The sequence below is a fragment of the Haemorhous mexicanus genome, chromosome 4 (genome assembly GCF_027477595.1).
Source record: "Haemorhous mexicanus isolate bHaeMex1 chromosome 4, bHaeMex1.pri, whole genome shotgun sequence".
In the NCBI taxonomy this organism is placed as follows: domain Eukaryota; kingdom Metazoa; phylum Chordata; class Aves; order Passeriformes; family Fringillidae; genus Haemorhous; species Haemorhous mexicanus.
This window is the reverse complement of record NC_082344.1, coordinates 38,100,912-38,107,605: the sequence shown is the minus strand read 5'-3', so window position 1 is coordinate 38,107,605 and position 6,694 is coordinate 38,100,912.

The window sequence follows — 6,694 nt, the reverse complement described above, 5'->3', positions numbered from 1 at the left end:
TTGTGCCTGTGGAAGGATGTCAGGCTTGTGGAATCAGCCTCGGCAAAGGGCTGAATCCATCTTGGCTGTTTGCCCTGAAGTCCTGCTGTCTGAACAAGAGGAAAAGCAGAAGGAGTAAAATGTATGATACAAAGTGTACTCAGCCTCCTACTAGCACAAAACTTTTTGGTCTGTGTTGATGCATTTGTTTGATAGACATTTGATTCCTTCAGTTTCAGCAGCTGCTCAAAAACCTGCTAAGAACTGCAGTTACAATATGTTATGTTCCTCTCAGACTTAGGTAGCATTTCTTCCTGGTGATATTCAAGGTTGGATGGAGAGCTCAAAGTTTGAAGATGAAATAAAAAATAACTTTCTACATTTGAATGTCAGCAGAAACCTATAGAAAGCAAGGGTTGCTGACTGCATCCTCTGTTTTTGCTTGACTATCACTGAATAAAGGAAAAGATGTTGATCTTACACATAACTGGTATACACCACTGCTTGCAGCTTATTTTTGTCTGTACCCCATGTATTCATTCAGAACACAGCAGAGGTCAATGAGCTAGAGAAGCAGGGTATCTTGCACTGAAAACCATGCTAGCAAAACTGTTAAATGAGCCTCCTGGCACTGGGTGGGCCAGGAGCTCCCTCAGTAGCATGTAATGCATTTCACATTGGCACACCATGCCAGGAAATCCCATTTCCTCCCTTCAGAGAACCGAAGCATGCATTGCCAGCATGCTTGATTAAATGGCTTCTACTAAGGTCCCTTTTTATTTATTTATCTATTAAGAAAGGGTTATCAAAGATACTACCTGAAAAGGTCTTAAACTAGGACTGTCATCAGCACTGACCTCCAGCTTTTTACAATAAAATTCCTCACTGTTAGGTTTAAACAGCAGCAGTTCAGTTTAATTCAGTTACTAGACGTGTCATGAGTAGAAATAAATAGTGATTTTGTTCATGTTTCTATTTAGACTAAGTGTGGTCCCTAGGCTTCTGGCAAGCTGTCAATATAGCCATCTGTTTTGCAAAGTTTATGGATCTCTCTGGAAATAGACAGCCCAAAGCTAAAGTACACTAAGGATTGTTTTTCTTTGAACCACCTGCTGTAGAGGAAGAACAGTCAGATTTCAACAGGACACGGACTTTAAGCCCCATGTATGCTCAAAGTCAGACCAACTTATGGATGCAAAACCTACTTAAAATAATTTCACTTATATTTTCTTACAACTCAGCTCCAGCAACTTGCTTATAAATTTACTGTATATATTTCCAAACACACACACACATAATAATAGAGATATATAATTAGACAGAGAGAGAGTAGGAGACCTAAAGTCCAGAGCCAGGTCACTTCAAGATCTTATAAAAATATCTGCTTCAAAGAGCTTATATATTCAGTAATAAACATAGCACCTTAAGTATATAAACAAGCGAGCCATGATGAAGACAGAAGGTATCTGATATGAAATTCTGACAGCAGATGTGCAGTTTGCAGGTTATCAGTAAGAACAGATGTCACTCTTATGAGCTGTGAAGGGAGACAAAGCAACCAAACCATTAGAAAGAGTTTGAAAATAAATGCGAGAGAAACATTTTTCATTGTGGTTTTTTAGCTGGACTTTCTCTTCTATCCTAGCTAAATAGCATGTTGCACCTCAAATGCCTCCCTGATTTCAATATAGCTTACTCAATTCTGAAGCTACTCTGTGTCACATCAGTTGGAATTCTATTACATACTGGACATAAATAAACTAATATGTGAATTGAACCATGTACTACCATAAAAATATAAATAGAGGACCCAGTACTAATGGGCTTGGTCCTGCAATTTTCAAACTGGCTAGGGTGTGGTTGAATCTAGATTTAGTAGATTTAGGGAATTTTTTGACCAACATGGCTGAAGCAATTAAAGCCTGTTATTCATTGCTTTTCCAAAATGTTTTTGGATTAATTTGTCATTGTTCTTAGTACATTATCTGCCCCTAGTATGCTTTGAATGTCAAGTAGCTGCTGTGTCGGGATGGAAGAAGTTGTGCTTAAGATCTCTAAAGTAGAAGGGAAACCCCACCTAACGTAATTGTTTTACTGTATTGCCAAAGCCTAAAATGTCAACACAGTGTCGAGGTTCTTGAACCTGTAGACACAGAAGTGATTTTGTGGAAGTTTGTTTTAAAGGAAAGTAATTCTAACAGTGCCTGAGGATTGGAGATGGCCTTACAGTGAGCTGGAAACCAAAGTGATGAGAGCCAAAATGACAGTCTCATTGGCTGCTGTCTTAAAATTGAGACATACAAGGAGAACAACGGGTAATACAAATTTTAACGAGATGTTTGTTTCAATGCAATCAGCCTACAGGCCCAGAGTAATGTACTATTGTTGCTTTATACTCTGCAATGCTGGACCAGATGAGCCACTGTGGTCCCTTCCGACCGTACCCATTCTGATTCAGTGAGCCTTTGATTCAGTCAGTGTGGAAAGGACGAAAATCAATGGAAGATCAAACCTTTGACTTAAATCATAGCTGTCTGAAGCTCTTACTGCTGCACTGTTTTACTTTGGCCATTAGCTAGAGGACATAGAAAGGGCTCTGTTATGCCTCTCTGATGCAGCTGACTTGTGTTTCAAATCCAATTGTAATCCATTGAAGATTTTCCAGTGGTTTTATTTTGTTTTGGTTTTGCTCTAGATCAAGTCCTGTGTGGACTTGGGTTTCTGCCACAAGAGGGAATTGGAATTCAAGCTCCTTTTTCATACAAAATCTCTCCCTAGACTTGTACAGTTTGGTTTCTAAAGCCTTAAGGTAGAGAAAAAATGCTCAGTTTCATTGTATAGATTTACTGAAAGAAATGCTGTGTATTAATAGGACCATATGATCCTTATGAAATTCATACTCAGCAACCTCCAGCTGCTTATCTGAAGATATGGTAAACAAGCTCCTGCTACAGAAATTTTCATCTGATGGTTTATTTTCAGATATTATCTACTCTCCTTCCCCATTCAGATTTCAGGAGTATCAAACCTCTGGCACAATGACAGCAATCAGGCATGCTGGTACAATGAATTATGAGCTCTCAACAGCAATTCAGGCTGGGCCGCGATATCAGACCATATAGGGCCAGATCTGCTATTGTTTTATTTTTCATGTTGGGTTTCAAATCATCATGTCAACATTAATTCAGTCTTGATTAGAGTTCTGTTTCTTCCTTGGCCATTGCTAGCTTTGTAGTTCTCCTGCTGAGGTCAAATATTGGACTCCTACCACCCTGGAATTTAGGTCCCATTTGCAATTGTAAACTTTGCAGGTCCGCGATGCAGCCCTGTGTAGGGGGTGTAGTAAAACAGCAGGCAGTGGCTATTCATAACTTATTGAATCACACTCCTGCCAAATACCTCTTCTGAATATATGGTCAGCCTGTTACTGCGTAGAAAATTACACTTCCCCCTGCTCTTGTTTGAAATGTGTGTTTATTTGACATTACTCCACAGGCTACTATTCATTCAAGTATATTAGAACGGAAGAATTATACAAAAGCAAGTCCTGGAAGTTAATCAGAAAATCATCCATTAAAATTGTCTTGCTAAAAAGACACAGCATTTCAAATCTTTTATACTGATGCCACCTTGAAACTCACATCTGGAAAAGAACGAGGTTTTTGCAAACAAATGTTTGCTGCTGATATAAACAAACTGTGAAATGCTAAGACCAAGAAATCAAAACTCTGTTTCTGGCACCATTGAAAATCTACATGTTCCTGGTGTGCTACTCACATCGAACAGCTTACCATATGTGTTTGTAAATGCATTTCAAGGAGTCTGAGAAAGGGTTCAGGATCTCAGATTTCCTAAGCATACAAAATGGACTTTTTGAATCCTTTCATAAAAAGTTAAAAATGCAGATGAGCAAATGAGGAAATAGATAGCCAGCCATAACTTGGAAAAGAAAGCATAATGTGCTATTTACTAATAGATGGACAACAAGCCTATACAATGCCTATATAATGCCTACATAACTTTGAGATCCTGAGCTTATTGAAATATCCTAAATTAAAATTAATTCCTTGATGTTATCCTGAAAGCTAAATAGTGCAAGCTTCAACACATTTAAGTTTTCTCAACTAGCCAAACAGTGATAAATCCAAAGGCATTGTTTCTACCTATTTTTGTTTAGGTAAAAGAATTTTTACAGATTGAATTATGCATGCAATGATTTATTTCATTATAGGCTCTTGATTCAAAATATATCATTCATTATATATTTATTATATACTCTTAGTATTACCTAGCTGTCTGGATAAGAAGCTACACATTTAGGATGCTTTCACTATAGCAAGCTGGTTGTCATATTGTGAAGAGGTTTGTTTTACACAAGGATGAGACGACAAAAACCAGGCAATGAATGCAGTGGGCTCCTTTAGTTGCCCAGCTGATACCTGAACAATCTGAAAGGACACACTTGGTGCATGGGGAATATTGATGTGCTTTCAATCTTTTGCCATCACAGAGCGATCATAACTTATTTCAATATTAGTAATTTTTTTCAATATTAATATGTTATTCAGCCCATTCAGATCATAACGTGGAATCTACACTCTTTTTACTGAAAATGAGGATGTAAATAGGGCCCACAGTGAAGAGTTTGACTGAAATGTAGCTGAATCCATCTAATACAGTTATGGCCATTAAAGCAAACTCTTGCAGTACAAGAAACCACTGTTTATTTTACACATATACACTGTTTATTTTACACATTTAAGGCCACTCTGTTTGTATCAGCTACCTTGTGCTTCTATCAACTTTCTCTCAACTATTGTATTTTGTTTCCCTTTCTCCAAGGCTGCTTTGTAGAGCTGATTGAGAAGAAAAGAAACAGCAAGTTGATTTTTTGTATTTGTAGGGCTTTTACTATTAGCACTGTTGCAAGCATGCCTTTCACCATCTCTGGCTGTATCTCCTCAGTTGTTGAAGCTTACTAAACAAAAGGGAAATAGGAGTGGAATAGCTCCATCTCCAGTTATGAACTGTGATTCCTCTTTTATGTGGCTAGTGTGTGACTAGACAGATGAGTAAAAGAACTGCAGCTCTACAGTGGAAAAAGATCATTTCCAGCTTGGACAAGAAGTGACATTTTAATGAGCAGATGTGCAACCTTGATAAAGCAAATTAATAAGTACATCTTGCATATACAAGTAGTCTCCAAAGAACTATGGTTAGTCACTGCAGTTGTCTCACAGACATTGCCAGTAATGGTCGTGGCACAGATCACAGCATGTTTGCTACTCTAGAAAATGATGTAGACTCAAAAGCTTGAATTCAGTATGACTAAGCAGTGCATGTATTGAGTTATTCAAGCACAGTGATCTCAATTATAAATGAGATAAAATTTATCCTCTAGGTTCAACTGCAGAAAAACCACAAGTACTGTAATTTATTCCATCAACAAAGCATAATCTCAAGCGGAAGTATCTGGTCCACTAAGCCACTTAGACATATTTATTATTCCTGTTCCTGTAGTAAATCACCTTGACTTCAAAAGGGAGGGAAGGTGAGACTGGCAGACACAACAATGAGGGTCTTGCTACTAGATCATCTTTTTTTGTGGATGTCACAATCTGATAAACCAAAACAAAGGTCAAAACAACTGAGTTACTACTTTTTCTTAAGCACAGCCTAATTTCTTTGCCAACATAAATTTTCTGCAAGTTTTGCAGAAATATAGGTGGTCCAAACCCCAGATTTATAGCTATTCTTTCATGCAGTGCTCTATTGTGTACTTCTAAGCAGTGTCAGCTGCCAGTGTGATGTTTGCAACACTGACTGAACTGTGTTGCAAGGGGAGTTCACTCCTGGCAGGCTTGCTGAAAGCCTGCTAACCAAGCACATCTGGCATGGCTGTTTCTGCTCGCCTCTTTACTCATGGGTAAATAAAGGACATCTGAACTACAAGTTTGGGGTGAAACCCTGGACTCAATGAATTGAAAGGTAAGATTCACATGGGCTAGAGTGGAGGCAGTATTCCACCTCAAAAACAAGAATGTCCCCTCTTTGAGGACAGGTTTAGCACAGATCCTTTTTGCAACTATCAATTAGAAGCATCAGGTTCTTATCATTAGAGACATGACTACACAAATTATGATGCAAAGTCAGAGCACATCTGCTACATGACATTATCATCCCATATGCATATTTTTCACCATTAGTAAATGAAATAAAATCATTTATTCCTTGCTGGAAAGTTGGTAATTTTGTTGACTCACAGAGTGTAAATTGGCTGGTATCATGAGCTTGCTGATTTTCTACAGCTATTACTACCTCATGGTGGTAAGAGAATGCATGTAGATTATTTCTATAGTGTATTTGATGTGTTGTACATTTATATTGTTATTAAACTGTAACATTTTCATTTGCTCAAAAATCCAGAATTCATGATACTTTGTAAGACAATCCTTCTAATCCTATTTTATAAAATATTGGTATCCGTGTAATTATAAATCTTTACTTTAAAAAAAAAAATTATGTTTTGACTTGGAAATCTGTTATCAACTGTATATTTAGTAGCATTCAAGTGAAGTTCTTTTTCACAAAAAATAATACCAATAATATTTTCAGTGATACTTTTTCTGATGAAAATGGAATACATTTACAGCACAAAGAGTGCCCAAGCCCACTCCTACCAGATAGCTAGTGGGATATGTCAAGAGAAATAACC